This window comes from Pan troglodytes, chromosome 13 (genome assembly GCF_028858775.2).
Source record: "Pan troglodytes isolate AG18354 chromosome 13, NHGRI_mPanTro3-v2.0_pri, whole genome shotgun sequence".
In the NCBI taxonomy this organism is placed as follows: domain Eukaryota; kingdom Metazoa; phylum Chordata; class Mammalia; order Primates; family Hominidae; genus Pan; species Pan troglodytes.
In genome coordinates, this window is record NC_072411.2 from 123927625 (window position 1) to 123952710 (window position 25086).

Genomic DNA, 25086 nt, shown 5'->3' on the forward strand with positions numbered 1-25086 from the left:
CTTTCCTTTATAAATTACCCAGTCTTGGGTATGTCTTTATTAGCAGCATGAGTACTAACTAATACACCAAGATAAAGCCCAGACACTTGGGCTCCAGAGTCTGAGCTCTTGACCACAATGCTGTAGTGATTTACCCAAGTTCTTAGCAACATAATGGGTACACAGGACATCTCCAAGAATAATATGCAGCCTTTCCCAAACTTATTTGCTTATAGACAGCCATTAGGTTATAGTATGAACTGCAATGAAAACGTAACCCCATGGAAATAATCATTGTGCTTTTTGTAAGAACATGTGATGTTTTACATCTCACAGTGTCTTGATTGTATGGCTCCCATTTGGTATCAGAAATAAATGTGACTTTTTAATACTGAGCAACTAACTTTTTTTTTTTAATCTCAGGGACACCATGAATCATGTAATTAATCCTGTTTTACTCCTGGAGTTTGCTACTGGCAAACAAGCATGTTATTATTGGCAACAATTAGTACTAAAAAACCTTTTCATATTAAAGACCAAAATTTTCTAGTAAATGATCACAGTGACTGGGTAGGAGGTGAGGGTGGGGATAGAGAAGGTTGATAGAAATTTTATCGCAAAAGCAAAGTTTAAAAGAAGTTTATTTTCTTTTATAACATACGTAGAAGCTATGCACTGACTTACCAAACAAAACTCAAATTATGTTGATTATTTGAGTTTTTTTCCCCGATAAAATTATATGATATCTTAGTAAGACATCTTTCACATTTGACTTTCATAGTAAGATATAGAAGGTCATTTCTGCAGAAATACTCAAGAGCTTCATTGATTTTCCCAAGGGCCTTTCTGATCCTTTGATATTCAAATCCTTTGCTTTTGAAGCACACACCAGTGATGTTCTCCTCATCCATTTTCCCTTATTTAGTTGTTAACCACCCTAACTCTGCCAGATCCTCATTTGCCACTGGCTTGTAATTCAAGCAGTTATCCAATCTGACTTTCATCTCCTTCATGAAGCCTTGCATCTTTTTCAGGGTTAGCAATTTCACCATGCAATGTACTATGTTTGCATTGTACAATTGCAATGACCAGGAAGAGACTGATAGAGGACTCAACTGGTGAAGACAGATGTTAGAGTTAAGCAAGGAGACCATTTTCAAAGTTGACATTCATTAGCAAAAATTTCGTGATGACTTTGCTTTCTTACACAACCCTCGCAACTTCTCAGGCTCTGTTAATAAATTCAGATTATAACAACACTCTCTATGTAAAATTTCATGCTATGCATACTTGTGAATGGACTTCATCCATGTCTTTATTTGTGACCCTACTCATATTCCCTTTGTTTTGTCTTTTCAATTCATTCTAATTTGTCATTTTGCTTTTCTTTCTTTCTTTCTTTTCTTTTCTTTCTTTCTTTCCTTTTTGCATTTCTGTAAGCAAAAGCTTGGCACTGTTTGGAATGCATAAAAGTAGAATAAAAGGACTAAGTACGTAAATATTAATTATATTCTATAATCTTTCTTGACACTGCTGTTTAGTGCCACAGTGTCCGAGGATTTTGACTGACAGCCTTCACATTGCACTGCTTTTGAACCATGACGTATGAATCAGGCACTATTCAAGTTTTATGTCTCCAGTTAAGCCTCATGACACTTGGTTTAAAAGCATTTCTGAACTCCTATTTTTCAACTTCTGTTTTCCAAATATTTACATGGATCTTTATATTATTTAAATGCAAGATAGGTCCAGCTGTCAGCAATTGGGACATCCATATCGAGAGGAAATGAAGTATAAAATGATTTACTCTAGCTCTTTGTCCAAAAGGCAAGTGAGAAACATTTTCACAAATATATGTAATCCTCACAGCTAATTATGATTTTTCTCATTTCAATTTTAATTATTTTTTTTTAATCCACACTTTCTTTTATCCCTCATGGCAGTTTCATTGTCATTAAAAGTACTGCTCTATTGTGTACATCCTCTATTCATATTCATGAGGTCAAGACCATTCAACCATGGTAATTGAGCGGTCTGATTGGCTGAATGTCCCACAGTGGTTTAAAGTGATACTGATGAACAAAAGGCACCAAAGCCTCTGCCATGATAGGAAGGATAATTATGTAGGATCTTAAATGGGGGCTCTAATCATTTGACAATGCCCATTGGACTTGCATAATATTAATACATTATCTATCATCTCACTATGATTAAGTAGTATTTAATTATTCTTTTTTATGGGGATTATCCCCACTAAGTATGTCTCATATCTACCAGCTTAGCACACCTGCTTTTCTGGATTTTCTAGGAAGGAATTTATTTTTGTGTAGTATGAAAGTCAGACATGAACATATGTAAAATTATAATCACCAAATTGGTAAGACATTTTCAAGAATATCCTGGAATATCATGATAGTGCTAAATTGGATATAGATTGTTTTGCTCCAGGATGGGTAAAGTAGGGCTACCTTTTGTCTTGTGATTCCTTTCTTTGAGTTCCAAGGAAGTTTCTTGCTTGCACTTCTTCCACTGCTCTGGAGCCATGTAACCTCTGGCATGACATTTACGCTCTCTGGGTTTCTGATTCCTAATCTGTAAAATGAGGGATGTTAAGGAAAATGGCTTGGAAGCCATCATTCAGCTTGAGAATTCTGTAATCTCATATAAATGTCTATTTTGCTTCATTAGTGGGATTTTTGTCCTGCATGACAGTTTATACAGCGGTCTTTAAAGTCAAGTCTAAACACCATAGAAGGTGTACAAAGCCATTTCCTATAGTGTAGAAAGAACTCACTGGAACTTTGTTTATATTTATTTTAAAGTATCTTTAAAGACTTCCTATTATATATTTGTGTTTCATATTCACTATGATTTATGAGTATTTAATATGTGCTAGGCACTATTCTAAGTGCTTTAAAGTTAGTAATATTATTTAATCTTTACTGCAACTCTATGAAGTAGATACGCTTACCATACTCGTTTTTACTGCTGAGAAAACTTGAGACGTCAAAGTTATGGAAATTGCCCAAAATAACACAAAGTTAAAATGTTTTAATGGCGACAACCTAGGTATGAGTTCCATCTCTTAACTACTCACTATGCAATGCTTGTACAGTTATAGAATCCAAAATAAATAAGCACGAAGTAAATAGATAATGACAATATAGGATGTGTATTAGACATACTCAAAAGTGACCCCCCATTCCCATGATCCCTGCCTCCTGATATTCATAGTTTTGTGCCATCATCTCTGCTTGAGTATGAACAGGACTTGTGAATTCTTTTTAATGAACAGAATATGGTCAAGGTGATAGATTATCACTCTCATGATTACCTTTGCTAACAGATTTTCTCTGACAGAGTCTTACCTCTGATGGCTTTGAAGAAGCAATCTGTGAACTGCCTATGGAGAAGTCCACATGGCAAAGAGCTGTGGGCAGCACCTGGGAGCTGAGAGTGACTGCCAGCCAACAGCCAGTGAGAAACTGACACTGTCAGTCATTCCTACAACCACAGAAACCTAAATCCTGCCAATAGTTATGTGAGTAAGGAAGTGCATTCTTTCCCAGTCCAGCCTCTAACGAGACACCAGTCCCAGTCTACACCTCAATTACTGCCTTGCAGTGAACCCACCTAAACTGCACCCCAACTTCTGACCCACAGACACTGTGAGATAGGAAATAAGTGCTCTTTTCAGCCTTAAAGTTTGTGGTAATTTGTTACACAGCAATAAAAATACAGGAGACAGCTACCTATTGTTTTAGCCCCAAAAGGTGAGCCATTTAAAAATATACCCCTTTAGTTTCTCTCTGTAACCAATCAAATGGAAATGAAGATTTCAGTTTTGATCTATTATGTTTTCGCCAATGACAGTGAAACTTTTTCATTAAAAAAAAACTTTTACAAAGGCATCAATTTATGCAATTAGGAAAATAACATAACATTTAAATCTGGAATTTTTCTTTTCCCCATACTTCACACATTTTTAAAGCATGTTATCCTATAAGAAAAAGTGGCGTAAGTGTCCTATTAGTTATTATATAATTTTTAACATTTACAAAGCTCTTTGTTACCTGAATTTCAGAAAGAACAGTCACAGATCATGAGAATCTCTTTTCCTCTCCTTCTCCCTTCCCTGCCACTGAAATCAAACATACAAACCAACAAACAAACAGTTGCCTTCGTAAATTTTCTCTAAAACAGAGTGTATTAGTCCATTTTCATGCTGCTGATGAAAACATACCCAAGACTGGGTAGTTTATAAAGAAAAAAAGTTTAATGGACTCACGTGTTTGGGGAGGCCTCACAATCATGGCAGAAGGTGAAAGGCACGTCTTACATGGTGACAGACAAGAGAGAATGAGAGCCAAGTGAAACTGGTTTATAAAACCACTGGATCTCGTAAGACTTATTCACTATCATGAGAACAGGATGGGGGAACTGCTCCCATGATTCAAGTATCCCCCACTGGCTCCCTCACACAAGACATGGGAATTATGGGAGCTATAATTGAGAATGAGATTTGGGTGGGGACACAGCCATATTGTGTCACAGAGGTTCAATCGACTTTCAATCATATTTTATTTGCTTCCTCTGTGTTCATAATGCTGATAATACTTTTAATTATCACCACCATTGTACAAGATAACTGTCCCCAGACCAACATTTTTTATGTGAATATTAATTGATTGAATTACTGATTCCAGAGAAGGGAAATTACTTAACATCAAACTTAATGCATGAAGAGGCAGGGGATTCTAGGAAGACGGACGTTTCTGCATTCTTGCTACTCTCAACTCCATTCCAACTCATCTGTCTCTCCTCAGCCAGTGACTCCTGAGGGCAGTGTCAGGTAAGCTTGGAGAACATTAGTGAAGGAGCTATAGTGGTCCTTTGTGCTCTGGTCCTGAGGACCAGCCGGAGAGCACTTCAGAAGCACATGGCTGTAGAGATTTCCAGTCCTCAGCGAAGCTTACCTTCTGTACATGGGAATGTGGTGGGCCATCCTAGCCCACAAGGGCTTAGAAGTGAACAGGTGGGGAAGAGTCCTCTTCACCCATGAGGCTTAGAGATACAAGAAACAGAGATCACATCAGGGATTCTGAACACCTGTCTGCTGCTGCACCAATAGCCTGCAGGGACCACTGCCACTTAAAGTCCCCTTGCAACTGGAGTGCTGACACCTTAGGGACACAATGGAGAGGAAAGAAAAAAAAGCTATATATCTAGGCAGGGATCAAGGGACAGAAAAGGGTAAATAGAAGAGTCTCCTAAGAAAAGTAGTTGTTTAAGGAGACAGGTGTCAACTTGCACAATTAGATTGGATTTAAGATCAACACACAAAAAAGACTTTCTGGAATAGAAAACATTATTTTGAACTGAAAAATACATAATAAATGAGTTTAAAAACATGATGGTCGCAATTGACCTAAAAGATCACTAGAAGAAATCTTCTAAATCCTAAATCCTAGAACTAAAGTACAAAGAGATCCAAATTGTGAAAGAAAAGATGAAACTTTAGAGATGGACAGATGAGACCTCATGTATATATAATGATTACTATTGAAGGATAGAAACAAAAAACAGATGGGGGAGACGCCAAACATAAACTAGCAATAGAAGAACATTTCCAGCCAGATTCAGTGGCTCATGCCTGCAATCCCAGTGCTTTGGGAGGCCAAGGTGGGAGGATTGCTTGAGCCCAGGTATTTGAGGCTGCAGTGAGCTATGATCACACCACTGCACTCCAGCCTGGGCAACAGAGTGCGACCCTGTCTCTTTTTTAAAAAGTAAAGAAAGAAAATTTCCTTGAACTAAAGAACCGAGTCTGTATTTTTAAAGGGTTTACTGCACAGGCTTCATAAGACATTTTCATAGGTATATGCTTATAAAATTACTGAACCTCAAAGATAAAGTGATAATCTTACCCTTATTTTGGAGAAAGGACAAGCTATTTAAAAAGATAAAAACTTAGACTGGCATCACAGTTTGTGAAGACCACATTGGAGTCTATAAGACTGACCAAAATTGCCACACCCAAGTACATGAGAGTCAGGCAATAAATGAGTACTGAGTGCCAACAATATCCACATATAGAATAAGCAACTAGGGCCGGGCATGGTGGCTCATGCCTGTAATTCCAGCACTTTGGGAGGCCAAGGCGGGCGGATCAAGGTCAGGAGTTCGAGACCAGCCTGGCCAACATGGCGAAACCCTGTCTCTACTAAAAGTGCAAAAATTAGCCGGGTGTGTGGTGGGTGCCTGTAATCCCAGCTACTCAGGAGGCTGAAGCAGAAGAACTGCTTGAACCTGGGAGGTGGAGGTTGCAGTGAGCCAAGATCGTGCCACTACACTCCAGCCTGGGTGACAAGATCGAGACTCTGTCTCAAAAAACTAAAAAAATAAAAATAAATAAATAATAAATAAAATAAGCAACTAGTACAATATCTTCAGAGAGACATGTTAAAGATTTCCTACTCTATGGCTGGGCTGGTCACTAGGGAAAAGGTTCAGGCATTGATTTATTTAAAAATGTATTTATTTATTTATTGAGACAAGGTCTGACTCTATTGTCCAGGCTGGAATACAGTGGCACGATCTTGGCTCACTGCAACCTCTGCCTCCCAGATTCAAGCCATTGTCCCACCTCAGCCTCCTGAGTGTCTGGGACTTCAGGTGTGTACCACCATGCCTAGCTAATTTTTGTATTTTTTGTAGAGATGGGGTTTCAGCATGTTGCCCAGGCTGGTCTCGAACTCCTGGGCTCAAGGGATCTGCCTGCCTCGGCCTCACAAAGTGCTGGAATTACACATGTGAGCCACTGCAACTGGCTTAAAAATATAATTAGAGAAGAATTAATTAATAAATGTTGCTAACCCAATTTATCATTTATATAGAAAAAAATGAATCGAAACCCTATCAAACACTGTAAAACAAGAAATTCCAGATATTTGTAAGACAGGAAAAATATATTGGGCTACACACCATGCTTTTATAATTTGTAACTCCAAGGAGGCAGAAGTAAAGGAGGTGAGGTAAAGGAGATTGCCTCTGTATGTCTTTGTATAGCATGAAATAACTCATGAAAATAACTCATGGTGGATATAAGTCTATTGCAAATTTTAGTTTGAAATACATTTGATAAAAAATTAAAACTAAAAAATAGAACAAGGTTTATTTTACTTTCTGCATGTAAATAATTGCTGAAAAGATATATACATGTTTCTATTCTTATTCTGTGTGAACAGTCTTTTATAAAAACATTTATATTAGGCTTAGAGGTACATGAGCAGGTTTGTTATATAGGTAAATTGCAAGCCAGGAAGGTTTGGTGTAACAGATTATTTCATCACCTAGGTAATATGTGTAGTATCTGATAATATTTACTTCATTCAAATTTTCAAATTACGAAAACGGTGGTTGGTCATTGTAACAAGTGAATCTACGTAAAGGTGTTCTCTCCCTTTTTTCTTTTTAGTCTGCTTGCTGTCCAACTTTTCCATTCCATTATCATTGCAAACTCTTTGGTGGATATTTTTCCAGCTTTCTCTATATCTGTGCAAACACAGACTATAGTGGGAGAAAAGGCATTTTGAAAACAAAGTCTAGGCATTCAATGTGCTCACAACTGAGGGATGTCATTACTTCTCTGGCCCTTTTAGTGGACAGAGCTAGGACCTATCAGTTATAAATCATGGATTCATACTATGCCTTCACATCCTGCATTATAGGGCTCTTAACTTCTTGATTTTACATTTTATCTCCTCCCACAGTTAGGATGCCAATTTCTAACATTAATATATTTACTCATTTGTTGTGCAAAACATGCAAAATTATTTTATAGTGACTGCGCTACACCAATACCACTATAAAAAACAAATCTAACTAAAGTTCAAGGTTTCTTTACAGTACCTTTTGACCATGGACTCTAACCCATTAATGATATACAGTTAGATTACTGTGTACAAAAAGTATTCAAATTAATTACTTTATTTGTTTAATTATGTTATCAATTTGATATAAAGTTAGGTTCATTTGTTTCTGTATGTAAATATTAGAGTTGACTCATCTTTTTCTATGTACTATGGTTTTTGAACATGTAAAACATTTGCATATTTCAAAGGTCAAAACTACATAAAATCATATACTCAAGATGTCTCCTTCTAATCTCTATACTCTACCTTCCTCTGATGACTCACCTCCTTAATTAAACAATTTTTAATTAGAATCTAAATTATCCTCCCCATGTTCTTCCTTGCAAAAATAAGTGCCTACATGCACACATACACATTTATTTACATATTTTAGTTTTTATTTCTCTTCTTTCTGTCATAAAACATAGCATATACTTGTTTTTGCACTCTATTCTTTTATTTAACAACCTATTCTGAAAATCATTCCATATGAATTCATAATGACTTTGTCTGTGTTCTTTTCAGGGCTCAGACTACCATGTGGATGCACCATAGATAATAAACATTCTTTTGTATGAATAGTTCAATTCACAATAAGTAAAGAGAAATATTAAAGTACCAGAAAGGAGGAGAAAAAGGAACACCAGGATGGTTAGCAAGTGTGGATCCACTACAGCTGCATTGGGAACAGGCATGCTAGTGGGAATCACGGGATTGTGGCCTGGGCTATAAATTTTTATTTCCACAGTTCTCAGGTTGAGAGTTAGAACTGAAATACCCCCATGTAAAGCCAAGATCCTAAAAGAACTGTATCATTCCTGAAAGAATAAACGAAAAAAAAAAAAAAGCTTCTCACTGGCTTAGGTAGACAACAAGCAAATTTCTTTATGTTTGCCTAGATATTATACACCCTCATGGTCTGGGAAGCCTTAAATTAAAGATTTAATTTAAAAATTGTTTCTAAAACAGTGATCCAGAATGAAGCAATATAAAACTCATTTCAAGATATAATCCCACAACCAGGTCACAAAGACTGTCTCTGGGGGATGAGGAAGGGCTCTGCTATACTAAAAATAACTACAAAACCAATTCAACAAATAGCAGAACTAGAATTTCATAAACCCAAGCTAATAGAACAATAATCAGAAAGGAGTATCAATAAGTATGTTCAAAATAATTAAAGCCATTAAGGAATAATTACACATCTAAAAATGGATGGAACACCATTAACAAAGAAACAGTAGAAAGGGAAGCAAATGATATTTCTTGAAATTAAAAAAATGTTTTTAAAATTAGAAACTTAGTAAATAGCTTAAACACAAGGTTAAATACAACCAGTGAAAGACTGGTAAACGAGAAAATATGTATGACAATTACACATAACGAAGTTTATAGAGATAAAGGAATGAAAATTATAAAGACATTAAGATATGTGTGGGACCTAATAAGAAAAAGTTCAGTATCCATTAATAGAATTTCTCAAAGAAGAGAGTAGAGAGAATAAAAAAGTAATTTTCAAACATAAGAATAAAATATTTCCAGAATTGACCAAAGAAATGAATTCTCAGATTACGAAAGCATAACAATTTACTTGACAAATAAATAGTAACCCATACCCAGACTTCACAGCAAAACTCCAAAATAACAAAGGTAACGTTAATCTTTAAAGTAATCTCAAAGAATAGAACTTCCCTTCAAATGAACAAGCTCATCGAAGCCAAGTTCAAATGAAAATGGCTTTAAAGAAAAAGTTGTATCATTTTAAAAAGCATTATCAAAAAATATAGAGGAGCAAAACACAATGCTAAAAAAAATTATCATAAGAAGATTTCCAACTTATAGATACTAACAACACAGATGGAAAAGCTATGGCAAAAACTAAGAAAACTACAAGGAGAAATTGATAGATCCACACTTACAGTGGGAGATTTTAACATACTTCTTTTAGTAATTGATCAACCTAACCCACACATTGGTGTCATTTAATAACATAATTAATAAGTCTGTTAATAGACATTTATAAATACTGCACCTAACAGAGAATACATATTTTTAATCATACTTAAAACATATCTAAAAATGTAATACATATTACACCACAAAGGAAATCTCAACAATATTGAGGAATTACTGCCTACACACCATGTTCTCAATAAAATAAAGTCAAAGCAAATAACTAAGAAACAGAACCCAATAGGAGTTCTGTTTAAATAGGAGTCAACCAGAACAAAGAAGATGAGGTGAGGTTAGGGGGGTCAAGGAGACACTATCCTAGACCTAGAGAAGAGCATTAGTGGGTCTCCTTAAAGTGGGTGGGGGGCTTGTACATTTCACTGAAAGGGCAACGTGGCTGGAGTTCCCTAGTGAAGGAAGTTATGAAGTGGAGGAAGACAGAGTGATACAAAGCCGAAAACATAAGCAGAAGGTAGACTAGGTAGCTGTTTCTGAATTATGATTTTTTGTTTGTTATATTTTATTTTGTTTTTTTTTTTTTATCGACCAAGATTTTGTTTTTTGTCTGAAAACAATGAGAAATCATTGAAAGGTTTAGGAAAAGAAGCAGACATGTCTAGACGTGGAAGAGGAAAACTTGCCCCTGAGTGCTGCCTATAGACTGGATCGAATCAGTCAAGAGTGGAAGTCAGAGACGAGTTAGGGAGCAAATTTGTAATTCAGGGGTGACGTGATGGGACTTTGGACAGGACGGGAGCAGGAAGTGGGTGGAGATGATCATGAATGGACTAATGTGAGAAATGTTTAGCAGGTAAAAGTTACAGGATTCAGTAATGACTTAGCTGTGGGAGTAGAGAAAGAGGGGGAGAATGGGCTAATTTGCTGAAATTAATAGATGATAACACCAGTAGGAAGAGAATCGGGCATCACGTTTCACAAACAGGGCTGAATTCTTTCTTTCCTCTGGGTCCTGCTGTTTGGAAGGCTGAACTTCTTGCTTAAACAACAACAACAACAACAGACTGCATATATCCTGCAAGACCCAGAGGATGTCTATTTTTTTCTATTCTTGGTAATTTATATTCATACAGCACTCCCTGCCCTTTACAATTTCACTTAATTATTACAAGAATAGACCCAGGTGGGCCTGAAGGCCTACTAGTGGGGCAGGATGCCCAGCAATGTGAACCTGGGAAATTGAATTTTGATTCACCTTCAACACTCAGGAATATACCAAAAGTACCAGGGATGTTTCCAGTTAGAGTCTAGTGAGAAGACATACATATACCCAGAGATTCTAGGAACACTGAGAAAGGACTGAAGACTACAAAAATCCCATTAAAATGGCAAAGAGCTGCTCAAAAAACCTCTAAGTTTCTTTCCCCAAGAGGCAGTAACAGCAGCTTCTGGCTGCCTTCAATTGGAAGCTGCCCTATCTCCGACTCCATGTAGCAGCCATCTGTGCATACTGAATTAACTTGTTTGCCCATATTAAAGGGGCTCATATCTTTTCCATGTCTTTTGACATTTTAGAGCTTCAGCTGGTGTTACACTCACACACACACACACACACACACACACACACACCCCTGAGGGATTTATTCATATGAAATCAAAACTTTGGAACTGCCTGCATCTTGAAACTATTTGGATCACTTTCTATTTACCTGATTAATAATTCTTTTTGTCCTCACATATCTATTCACTTTGATAGTCTATCATTTTTATTTATCATAGCTACATTTATGTTGTTGTATTTTTGTGATAACAGGAGTGATTCACAAATTGTAACATCATCCCCAATCTCAACTCTCTGCCAGTGATTTCCCATCATACTTAGAATAATAATGATGGGCTATGAGATCCCACATAATCTGATCCTTGGCTTCTTCTACACCCCCTTCCCTTCTCCTCTTTCTATACTCTAGCCACATTGCCTTTCTTCATAGAATACAACAAGCTCATACACACCTCAGGGCCTTTGCAAATTCTGTCCCCTTTATTTGAAAACTCCCTCCAGATATTGATATGACTTATCCTTTATAGTAGACATCACAATGTTCACTAATATCTGCTTCTCTTTTACTTGCGGGTACACAGAGGATTACATTGATGATAGGCTGATGCCATGTGAAGAGAAGGGCATGTCACTTCCAAGTGAAAGGTTTAGCTGTGCTTAGTTGTGCTGTCTGACTCTCCAGCCTTCTCCTCCCTTGTTGTATCAGAAAGATCACAAGTTCCAGATGGCTGCCGCAAGATGGCAGAGCCAAAGTAGGCAGGGGTTACTGCATGAAGGCTGCAGAGCCCTCATCAACCTAAGCTGGACATTGATGTGGACAAGAAACAAATTATCTTTGTTGTTTTAAGCCACTGAGGTTTTGTGGTTGTTGATTACCCCAGCATAGCCAAGACTCTCCTGATGGAACACCTCATTTAGTCTCGGCTCAAACATCACCTCACCAAAAAAAGTCTTCCCTGACCACCCTATCCAAAATAGCAGCCCTCTCCCTGTCACTCTTCGTGCCCCAATTTGGCTTTATTTTGTTTCATTTGATCTATTTTCCTCATAGAACTTAGAATGGAAGCTCTGTGAAAGTATAATCTTTGATTTGTCCATTAACATACTAGTTAGCATCAAGAATAGTCCTTGGATATAGTAAATAATCAATAGCTATTAGTTGAAAAAATGAATATTCATCAAAAACTGAAATATAGATATATCAGTATAATTAAGAAGGTAAAGTTCCATGTAATTTCTTCTTCCAGAAATAATTACTAATGTTTACGTTAAAAAAATTGTATTCTACTGATATACTAGCTCATGTGTAAATACATTACTTTTTTTCTAAAATGGAATGTACTCTCCTAAATGAATTATTCTGCAACTTGTTATTTTATGTAACAATTACTCATGGATGGTTTTCATGTCAGTGTTTGAAGAATTCTCCCTCTTTTTAAACTGATTAGTATTTGCCTTCTTAATAATTGAAAGTATAAGTTTCCCAAGGTTTCTGAAATTTAGTATACATTGATTGCATCTAGTACTTATTGCATGCTTGCCATTCTAGGGTCTGGAGACTTGCCAATAAGCAAGAAGACAAGGTTCCTACACTTAATGAGTTTATGTTCAAGTTCTGACATATTATAAACCAAAATATTTTATATGGTGATAAGTATAGCAAAGAAAATAAAAATAAACATGGTAATGTGATGGAGAGTGGCTGGGGCTGGAAGTGATCAGAGCAGACTTCTCTTGGAGGGACTTTTGACATCATCTCAAAGATGAACAGGAAACAGATCTACATATATTCGGGAAAGCAGAGTTCTAGAGAGAAAGTGCTCATGGGCAACCTCGCCATAGCTGATGAGTAGAAAGGCCAATGCAGCCAAAGTGTGATTTTGAAGAGAAGTGTGATATAGAATGCTATAAACAAAGAAGACTCTGATAATGTGGAATGGTAGGTGCTCAAAAAATGTAACTAATTAATTCCTTGTTTTACTGCAACAAGCAGAATTTCAGTGGTAAAATCTCAATAAATACAATGTGAAAAATTTATCATCTTAGTCTCTGCTTATAGCATTTCATAGGACATACTAAATCCATAGGCTGGGAAGAATCCTAGTATGTTTCAGCTCTATTATAAGGCACCATTAGGATGGCCATAAAATGTTTAGCCCTTAAAAATACTTCCTATAGCTCAGCACTATATCTGAGATAACTTTAAATGTTAATGAAATGTTTCCTAAGTCCGTTGTTTTTAAGGGTGTTTATAGTTCAAGAAACTTCTCAAATGCCATCTCATAAAAAAGATCTAACTTTAAGATTAACTTAGACAGAAAAAAACATGTCACAGAAGACCTGGTATATTACTTAAATTCTGTCATTATTTTCTTCTGAGAAGGAAGCAGGATTGATTCTGTAGCGGCCTCAAGTAAGTTCTTAAAAGACCTGTTTCTTTCCAAATGAAAATATATCATTGGAAATAAAATTCTTCATGGCCTATAATTCAGAAGTGAACTTTTATGAAACACTTTGGCATTATGGATATGTGTCCAATGGAATGACATATAACTTAAAGACCTAGATTGTTTAGTTCCTGGGGAGTCATTAAGATAAATTTTGGGGCAGTAGAAACCATATTTCTTGACACATCCTGTTTACTCAATTTGAGACAGGTGAAGGGAATTAGAGCACTGTGTTCTTACAGGCACAATTTCTGTTTCTGTTAATTATTTTTTTAATGCGCTCTTTAATTCCCAGTGGTGACAACCTTCTGAAATCTAAAGAAACAGCTAGGGAAGAAGTTGCAGAAGTTGAGCCTAGGACATTAAAGCAAAGTGGCGTAGTAGCTATGGGGCGGTAAAATACACATACCTTAAATTTCTAAGAATCTTTCATTCATCGATGAGAAGTTCATGTAGATTTGAGGAGTTTCATGTGGATTTGCCCTGTTTAATTAACTTTCTTTGGTACGCTTTACATGTTTCACACTGGGAGATATGTGTGAGTTGAATCAGAGCAGCATGACAGTATTTTTGTCAGTGCTGGAAAAGCAAATTGCTCCTTTCAATTACCCAATTCCTTTCTCACTGAAGCAATACACAATCGAGTTATAAATGTCACTCCTCTTTCCCCAGAGGATATTCTGGCCAAGAACTTCTATGTCGTCTTTTGGTTTGGTTTGGTTTGGTTTTGCTACTACCACTGAAGTAATGAAGGCAACATTCATTGTCCCTTGCCATTTAATGGACATAATAATTTCCAGCCAGCACAGGTTGTGATGCTGAAACCAAGAAAAAGCCTTTTCAGTCATAGCCCCTGCATTTCAATCCAAACCCCTGCTGTAGAACACTGGAGAACAAGGTGTGAATCAGTTTAAGAACAGAGTTCTGCATTCACGGCATTGTGGTTTACAGCTCCCAAATGACCTCTATCTATCTTCCTTAGCTGTAGAGGTGTATAATTGAACCTAAAGAGAGTCTTGAGTAATGAGGTTGAGAGTGGCAGCTCCATTGCTGTGGCTTAATAGTGTAACTGCCGCATGCTTTTTTATCCCCTAAAATGTAACAAAATAGTCTAGTAGGCCCAATTCTTCAGGGTGACACTTGCTGAGAGTCTATATTTCAAAATAGAAATAGGTTTTTATAAGCAAAAAACTATAAATCTCTCTCTACAAGACAGTTCCCAAAGTATAATTACATAAGCCATTCTCTGCTGGAGCAGAAACTAATATGAATACATGCAATAACCTGTACTTCTTTTCGTTGGGAAATTATTTTTAAACTTTATTTTTCTTATGCAAGGAGCAGCTGCTTTTTCGGGCTGTGAAGGGGCTAGGGAGTGACAATATTCTCACATTGTGCTCTGCTGGGAGCTATAGCCAGAGGACTCACATTATTGCCAGTTTTTTTTTATTTTTTATTTTTTTTTTGGTTTGGTTTAGTTAGTGAAACTTGTGAAAATGTTGTTTTTAGAAAATTTATTTTTCCAAGGAGCAGTTCACTTACAAATAATTTTTTTTCTTTTAAGAATATATAGTTTATGTGCATTTATCAGGCCTTGACCGCATGCATATTGCTATGTGAGGACATTAGTAGAATATAAAAACTGAACAAAGATATAACCACCTGCTCATGGAACTCTCTGGCATTATAGTATTAGCTGACCATTAAGAATAAGCCTATTAAAGACAGTCACTTAATATGAGTAGCTTGATTCCATGGAGGGTTTCAGGGGCTCTGAATCTCCATTTTCCCCACAAACTAGACCCTAAAAATCAAAAACAAATATCCTGACTGCTGACTGTGCTTGAAATTCCATCACTGAACATTCAATCCTATTGTACAAGATACTACTCCTTGTTAAAAGCTAAATCTCGCTACACGAAGAAACGTATTAAATAATAGTAATAACAGTAACTAATGCTTAATGGGAGCTTACAACACTCAGAAGAGTTCTAAGCACTCTATATTATTTAACTCATTTCATTCTCGAAACGACATATTAGTTGTCCTCAGTTTACAAATGCAAAAACTGAAGCAAGGACAGAGGCTCTGATTCACGTACATCGGAGCCAAGACGGTCTGATTTTGAGGCCCTTAGTCTCAACCATTCTTTTAGTATGGATGAGTTGATCAAATCCATTAGGGGGAACCGAGGAGGAGGGCTGGAAAGGTTGAGAGAGAGTAAGTTTGCAGGATCAGGATCTTCTTTTCAGAACTCACATCTCAGCCTGGGACCAGCAGTGGGGGTTGTCTGTTTTGCAGATCTGGTGATATCACTGAATTCTCTTGAAAACCAATGTATCACTTACACCATGAGTGAGTCACAGAGGGTCATCGAGGTCAAACCTATTTTCATAATAATATATGCTATCTGCCATTTTCACTTTTTTGACATTTGCAATGATGATACAAAAGCAAACTCTGGGTAAAATGGCTGGTGACTCAGGATGAATTAAAGCAATGGCACCAAATGTTAAATTCTTCTCTGCCATACACTTGCAGTAAAAATGTGCCAGTTTTACTTAGGAATAACCTTGATGAAGTGGTAAAAATTTAAAATTATTAATTTTATTAAATTTTAACCCTATGCACATGTGCTTTTTAATGTTCTGTGTAATGAAATAGGAAGCGTGCATCAAATACTTCTTCTGAGCACCAAAGAGTGATGGTTGCCTCAAGGAAAAGCACTCTTGAGATTGAGTTACTAGTTGAACTAGCCGCGCTTTTTGTGGAATATCATTTTTTTATAGACAAACTTGGGTTTTGGGTAAATATGTTATCTAAAATGAGCCTTCCATTCCAAGGAAAACAACTGACAAGATTTGGTGGTAATGATAAAACTTGAGCTTCTAACCAAAAATTAGAATATTGGAAAACTTGGCCACCATGAGCTTCAAAGCTTCCTAAAACTTTAAGACTTTCCTGATGGGGTTAGTGATGCTATTGAAAAATGTGACTTTAAAAATATTATATAATCAAACATGTCAACAATTAAAAGATCTGCACAACTCAGTGAACCAATATTTTCCAAGTGTAACATCAATGTATGATGTTACAAAATCATGCATGAGTAAAAGATCCATTGAATGTGCTAGGTAGGTAAATCAATGGATTTCAGTGTAAAAAGAGTATGAAAAGTTAATTGATGTAATTTCAGATTCTACATTGCAACTAACCTTTAGAAAACTACCACCTGTTTAGTTTGACTAATGTATCAAAAAAGAAACCCAAAATTATATGAAGAAGATATTAAAATATTTATCTCATTTCCAACTACACAGTAGCATGAAGCTAAATTTTCTTCATATACTTCTACCAAAATTACATATTACAACATATCACAGAAGCAGATATAAGAATTTAGCTATCTTCTATTGAGCCAGCACTAAATAATTTTTTTAAATGCAAAAAGTGTTCCTTTTTAGTTTGGGGAGAAAAACACAGTCTTTTTAATCTATATATAAATGCTTATGCTAACATGGAATGTGTTCATTATTGTTATTTTAAATGGATTAATAAGCAATTTTTGAAGGTTTTCTATTGAAATTTTGAACACAGTGACTATCAATAGATGTGACCTACATAAAAGTTCCTTGAAGTCTTTAATGTTTTTCAAAAATGTAAAGGATTCTGGTCTATGGACTGCACTTTGAGAACCACTGTATATCCTTTAGGGTAGACAAGGCATCTGACAATACAATGTCCTATGGAGGGCGGTTTAATGAATAGAGTAAGTTACGCTGTGAGGAGTTTTCACCAACTGTGAGCATTAGAGGAAATAGTCCTCCACATAAGACTAACTTCACTTCTGAAATCAGTTGCAAGCTTAGGGGTCCCCAGAACCACTCTTAGATAATTCACTAGAAACATCCAAAGAACTTACTGTAAACAGTTACAGTTTATTACAGGGAAAAAATACAGATTAAAATCAAGGACAGAGTCCAGGTGGAATCCAACTGTTCAGTTTACAGTCATCCTCTCCCCATGGAGTCATGGACAGTGTTAACTCTTTAACTCCTTCTGGCCACAATGTGTGACACACACAGAGTATTGCAAGTGAAGCTGACCAAAGCCTCAGTGTCCAGAGATTTTATACAGCCTACATGGCTGACCTGTAGTCTCCAGACTTTTCAGAGGTCAGGCTGATACTTCTAGACTCCAGTTCATTCAAAGGCAAAACTGAAATGACTACTTCCACCAAAAGCCCCCATTGTAAATCACACTGTTAGACTATGTGGTGACTGAAGTCGTCAAAGACATGCCTATCAGGTGTAATGTTTCAAGGATTCAGACATTACCTTCCAGTAGTTGAAGGCAAAGACCAGACCTCACTTTGGGTAAGGCTAGTTCTTTATTACACATTCTCTTAATGAGAACACTTGATGTGAGCACTATCGGGGCTGGATCAGCACCTCAACAATATCCTCAAAGACTCAGGCCCTAACCTTATACTCTGCCATCTCCATAGTGTTGGCGTTTTCTTCACTGTGTTGGCCTTTCCTCATTGTTGTTATGTGAATGCTAAATAGCAACCCAATTCCAGGGATTTTATGCTCTCTCAGGATTCAAGGGGAAGAAGCAAGGTGTATGGGAGGGCGGAGGGAGAGAAAAATGTTTCTGGAAGCCTCCCAAGTAACTTACCCTACATCCTTGGTCAGAATGATGTCACAGGACCACACTCCAGCTTCAGAATGTAGCTAGGAAAGTGAACTTCTGATGTCTACTTTCCCAGGGAAGCAGAAGGATAATGATTGGCTTAGCACAATTATGATTCACTGCGGCTCACAGGAATACCAGTAGTTAAAAGGGGAGGAGCATGACTATTGGGTAAAAGAACCCTTCTCAAACGTTAATGTGCACACAAATCCCTTAGGGCCTGTGCTACAAATGCAGCTTCTGATTAGGTAGTTTGGGGATAGGGCCTGTGTCTGCATTTCTTAAAAACTCTTCTGTGATTCTGATGCTGGTCTATGGATTGCATTTTGAGTGACAGGGAGTTAGGAAACAGTGTCGCGGTGAACTGGGTACAGATAAAAATAGTGTGTATCCCATAAGACCAAATTTGCTCTCAGTACAACTGCTATGTGAAGTAAGCATGCCACAGGATTACAGATGGTAGAATTTCAGATCAGACAATATTAATTGTTACAGATGGAATTTATTGAGAGGTTATTATATACCAAGAACTTTACTTCATTTAACTTTCACGACAACTTTATAAAGTAGGTATTGTTTTCATCTCTATATGAGGAAACAAAGACTGGAAAAGGATAAGTAAATAGTCCTTATTCAGTAGTATTTGTTGGCAAAGCTTGAAAGCAAGCCTGTTGGCCCCTAGAGCCTAAACTCTAAGACACTAGAATATTGACAAACGCCCTTATTACACAGAATGAACTTACTTGAGATTTCACAGTTGATGCCAAATCAGGAAGTTCCTTGGCCAGTCCCCAATCCCCACTGCACTCCCCTGTTCCTCCCTGTAACGAATGAGGTGTATAACGGGCAGTTGTCTCTCCCTCCTTCCCTCTCTGATACGCTGCCTCCAATTCATTAGCCTAATTCCCGCTACTACACACAAAAGGGTTCTAGTGGATTTTTCTTCTCTTTGAAATAAAACATTTCTTTTCTAAATTGAGTGTCCTGTTATTTTCTAAATACGATATGACTTCTTTCTAAACCTTCCCATTATGTTTCTGATCCTGGTGGAAACGGATTTTTTTTTTTTAATTGCATTCTAGAATACTGAACATGAATAAATACACATACAATGGAATTTAGAGTTTTAAGTTGATTTGTTTGTATTTGTTCCCTTTTGTTTCTTCATTTATTTGTTCATTTTTGAAACAAAGATAAATTGAGCAACCTCTAAGTGTCAAGCATTGTTCTAGTTGTTGACAATATGGAAACAGACTTAAAATTTTTTTTTAATTTGTGGGATAAAAAATATTTTTTATCCCAATAAAAATATTTTGTTGGAAAATGTGCTACTGTTCCTGGGATGCTTTCCAAGCCATTTAGACACAACCACATCTTTCATAGCCTTCCACTAAGGAATAACCTATATGTTTATACCAATTATAGGTCAACAATCTTTTCCCAGACGCCAGTCCCAACAAATACGAGACTAAATGAGCAATAAAGAAGAAGAGGTAGTGATCTTACTCAAGGACACAACTATGTTGAAGCTGTTCACTGCAGAGTTTTTCTCTCAGAGCAAGATATATCAAAAATGACTAGTAGCTTGTATATCTAACAATAGAGAAATGCTTAGGTAAATTATGGTACATCACTTTGATCAACTTGTATATCACAGAGCTATTATAAATAATAATTGTACATTTTGACAATATGAAAATTATTTAAAACATGATATGAATATGACAAGTAGTTAAGATGTATTAATCCTGGGTAGTAAGTGTTATATTATTTCCAATACTGCTAAATGTTTAATGTAGTTCAGAATTTTAAAAAGAAAAAGAGAAAAGGATAGCTAATGAGTTGAAAGGCAAATGCAGTCTTCTCCAGTTCTACTGTCTAGAGAATTCATCTGACAACTCCCATGCCCACTGTGACTGCCTTAATTCAGACCTTCCTATTTCTTGCCTAAATTTCTGCAGCAGTCCTTTTATTCAGTCATGTGTTCAACAAAAATTGGTTAGGCTCTGGAGACATAGAAATGAAAGACTTGTACCTGTCCTCAAATTGCTTAGTCTACATTTGAGACATTGCTTCTTAATTAGTCTCCCAGCCTCTGGCCTCTGCACTGCCTCCAGGAGTGTTTTCTCTAAAATATGACTTTGATGATGTTTAAAATCATTCAGAAGTTATCTGTTGCCTCTGATGATGTCCAAAGTCAGTGTAGTGTATAACATCCTTTTCAGGGGATGCCTACTGGCTTTTCTAGTTGCTTCTGTTGCCATTGTCTTTTATCCCAACTGCCTTTTCTAAACCTTGTGCCATTCAATAAATGTACACCATCACCTCCTTGTCACTCATGGTGTTTGCCCTGTTGTTTTTTTCCACTTGGCAGCCTTTGCAGCCCTTACTAACCTGGCCAACTACAGCTCAGTTTCAGGATTCACCTTGGGTTGGATTCTCTGGGAAGACTCCCTTCCATGCTGGGTCAGGTGCCTCCCCTAGAAATTCTCCTCATTAGTAAGCCAGTACTTACCAATGTTACAGTGCTTATCACTCTGTACTGCCCCATCTACTAGTCAATGATCTTTGGGACAAAGACAGTATCCTTTATTTCAGACAGTGTAGTGACTAATGCACAAGATTTTGGAGTCAGCCCAGGTTTGTATCCCAGCCACACCCTTTTGTTATTTAATTTATTATTAGCTCATTGAGCTACTGTGTGCAATTAAATGAGATAATTCAGGCTTTGCATATGGTGATCTTGCAACACATTTAAGCTGTTCTTATTTCTATTGATTTTCAATCTCTTCATCCCCACAGTGTTCAGTGAGCATTTGACAAATGAAAATAGAGATGAAAGAAATAGTGGCTTCTAAATTTAGGAATGATTGCTTTTGATGTAGACATTTCAGCTAGTGCCTCTGTACTCTGAAAAATACCTGGAAAGGACACACCAGAAAGAAGAAGCCACTGAACAGGAAAAGGCCATGAGAGATGAGAAGATGATCAATGGAAGAGGATATAGGATGAAGATACACAAGTTCGGGTGGGGAGGAGATGAAGAAAAAGAAGAGGATAATTGGAAGGTAAATTAGACTCTTGTAACTTGCCATTACAAGATATAGTGTGGCCATTTCCTATTTGCAGTAGAAATCTGTAGAACTACCTCTCAGGAGGTTCCCTTTCTTCTTCTAGGAAATATCTTTCTCTACCCCTGACCAAATTGACTGGTTTGAGTTTGTTGCCTGATGTAAGCAGCATCAATGGGCCCAAGGCTGTGGTACATAAAGCCCACAAACTATGTGGATCACGGTATTCATCCAGATTGGAGAAGAATAAGGCTGCCATTTTAGGCCAAAAGGGAGGAGAATAAGGTGACTATGATGTTCAAGAAACTATTTCTTATTGTTTCTGAGGCTCAGATGACTCCATGATCTCTGTTATTTGGGCAGTCCATGAAATAATCTAGTGTCCTTTCATTGATTTCCTTTTGCTTATACTAATTTAAGTTGGGTTTCTATTATGTGCATTCAAAAGTGTAACTAAACTTTATCTACGTGGCTCCATTTCCTACTGTATGCCTCTATGCACCTTCTGTTCTACTCACTCTGAACTATTTAACTGATATGGTTTGGCTGCGTCCCCACCCAAATCTCATCTTGAATTGTAGCTTCCATAATCCCCAGTTGTTGTAGGGGGGGAATGTTCATAATCATTATCTCCAAAGACAGAAACCACAACAAAACATGATATATTTGACTACATAAAATGTTAAATTTAAATATCAAAAAGCCCATCAATGAATAAATAAGGAATATTTAAAGTTTTGCACATAATAACACATTTAGAGAAATAACATTTTATTTTCAATTGCATATATATAAGATGTTATTTTATTATTATTATTATTATTGAGATGGAATCTCACTCTGTCGCCCAGGCTGGAATGCAGTGGAGAGATCTCGGCTCACTGCAACCTCTGCCTCCCAGGTTCAAGTGATTCTCCTTCCTCAGCCTCCTGAGTAGCTAGGATTACAGGTGCCCGCCACCATGCCTGGCTAATTTTTTGGTGTTTTTTAAGTAGAGGTGGGGTTTCACCATATTGGCCAGGCTGGTTTCAAACTTCTGACCTCAAGTGATCTGCCCGCCTTGGCCTCCCAAAGTGCTAGGATTAAAGGTGTGAGCCACCCACGTGGCTAATATGTTATTTTAATTGCATAAATGTAATATATTTTAGTAGTCTTTTTAGTATTAAAATGACTAATTATGCAAGTTGATAATAGAAAGATGAATATCTGAATAGAGAAATAGGCAAACAACACAAGTAAAAAATTTTTTAAATTAAATATAAAAATAACAAACATTTGTAAATTTTTGAATTGTACTAGAAATGGAGGAACAACTACTTAACTGTTTAGTCCCTGGTTTGCCCACCCACTCACACATCTCATAGCATATCCACAACATGTTGTGTATTTCTCTATTGCTTTTCTCATTCATCTCTGTATTGTGGTTATTTTACCACCTGTCTCTCTCACTAGACTTTAATTCCTTTTGGAAAACCCAATGTTCTATTTCTCTTTCATGCATTAACTCGCAGCATTTAGTTGGGCTCAATGAAGGTTTATGGAATGAATGATTTAGGTGAGAGAGTGTCTTAAAATGGGCATGCTCCACTAAATAATTTGTCATTGTCTCTCTAAAGCTGCAAGGTAAATGTCTTTACTTCCTGTGATATTTGTTCCTGTAATTGAAAAATCTCTATTCTTTGTATTAATGCCTTATTTTTCTGATTTGTCTTCACTCTTATACAGTTTTGGGCAAATTTTCTTCATTATAAAAATATTTTATCTCAGAACCAAATGCTCCATTTACTAAAATGACACTTTATCTGGTTATTGTGATTTTTCCCCATCTCCTCTTTCTTTTGTTATTATCGGAACTTCCATTTACACCATGCAAGGTGAATTTTTTTAAAGAAGTGATCCATCCTGCAGAGGGTATTAATTTCAGCATAAATGTATGTAAAGTCAACATGTCAGCTATTTTGATTTGCATTAAACTCTATTCTTACTTTGTATTTTATGCCGCAAAAGCTGAGGATGGGGGCGGGGGTGTTGAGTGAAAAGGATAGACCAGCACAGTATTCATATCTTAGCTTGATAGAGCAGTTTACAATAAATAAATATATAATAATCTCACTATAATAAAGTTTCACTAAAGTGCAATCATAAATCTTAGGTCAAGGGAATCAAAAACATAATTCAGAAAGGCTTTTGGGGACTTTGAGAGTGGAAGGCACTTAGATATCAGTCAGAACTGAGTTCCAATCTCAGTTACCTCACTTACTAGTTGCATGGCCTCCTACAACTCAAAATAAATTTTTATAAATAAATTCAGTCCTGAAGCAAGATCGTAAAGGATATTCTAGGTAGCACCTGCATAAAAATGCAAATCAGTCTCAATCAGTCAAATAACCAGAAAGCTTTCATTGAAGCTTTGCTTTATGCTGAGCAAGGTGTAGTGCATCCAAAAACACACGCACAAAAAACAACAACAAAAGCAACAATGCAATAGCTTTAAAAAAACAATCCAGGTCCCCTTGTTTGCTCTGAGTTCTCTGTGTCAAGACTTGCTCTGTCATCCCTCATTTACCTCATGGCATATATGACTGTTGTTGATCCTTTTTAGAAACCTTCCAAAAACAAAAGCAGAAATATAAAAACAGTGGCAATCAAGTATATTTTATATGATATAATGTTAGCATTTTAAGTTAGTGGGAAAAGCTATATTTTTAACGTTACCTTTTTCTTTTTTTCCTTTTTCCTTTATTTTTTTAGATAGAGTATTTTTCGGTAGCCAGGCTGGAGTACAGTGGCGCGATCTCGGCTCACTGCAACCTCTGCCTCCTGGGTTTAAGCGATTCCCCTGCCTCAGCCTCCCAAGTACCTGGGACTACAGGTGGGTGCCACCACACCCAGCTAGTTTTTTGTATTTTAGTAGAGATGGGATTTCACCATGTTAGCCAGGATGGTCTCGATCTCCTGACATCGTGATCCACCCACCTTGGCCTTCAAAAGTGCTGGGATTACAGGCATGAGCCACTGTGCCTGGCCCTTTAATGTTAAATTTTTTAGGTAAATCATCAGCTATTTGGAGAAAAATAATAAAGTTTAATCTTGAACTTATGCCATATTGTAACATAAATTCCAGGTGTAGAACAAATATAGAAAATTAAACCACAAAGGACTATTAAAGTGTAGGTGAATTTTTATACTTTTTGGGAGAGGAAAATCTTCATAAGCATTATCTCCAAAGACAGAAATCACAAAACATAGTGATATCTTTGACTACATAAAATGTTAAATTTAAATATCAAAAAGCCCATTAATGAATAAATAAGGAAAATTTAAGGTTTGCATATGATAATGTATTTAGAGATATATTTTATCTTCAATTGCATATGTATTATAAATTATTATAATTGCATAATTATAATATATTTTAGAAGTCTTTTTTAATATTAAAATGACTAATTACAAGTTAATACTAGAAACATGAAGACCTAAACAGAAAAATAGGCAAATAACACAAATAA

The 25086-nt window shown here is 36.5% G+C and overlaps 1 long non-coding RNA gene across 1 annotated transcript; it reads left to right on the forward strand.

The window, feature by feature from the left end:
- The first annotated feature begins 1283 nt into the window (after nt 1-1283).
- Nucleotides 1284-24674, forward strand: LOC129143345 (uncharacterized). Its single transcript, XR_008546709.2, has 6 exons — nt 1284-3520; nt 4686-4831; nt 19932-20121; nt 21309-21574; nt 21684-21862; nt 24329-24674. It is a non-coding gene; the product is annotated as an uncharacterized LOC129143345 (long non-coding RNA).
- Nucleotides 24675-25086: the final 412 nt, after the last annotated feature.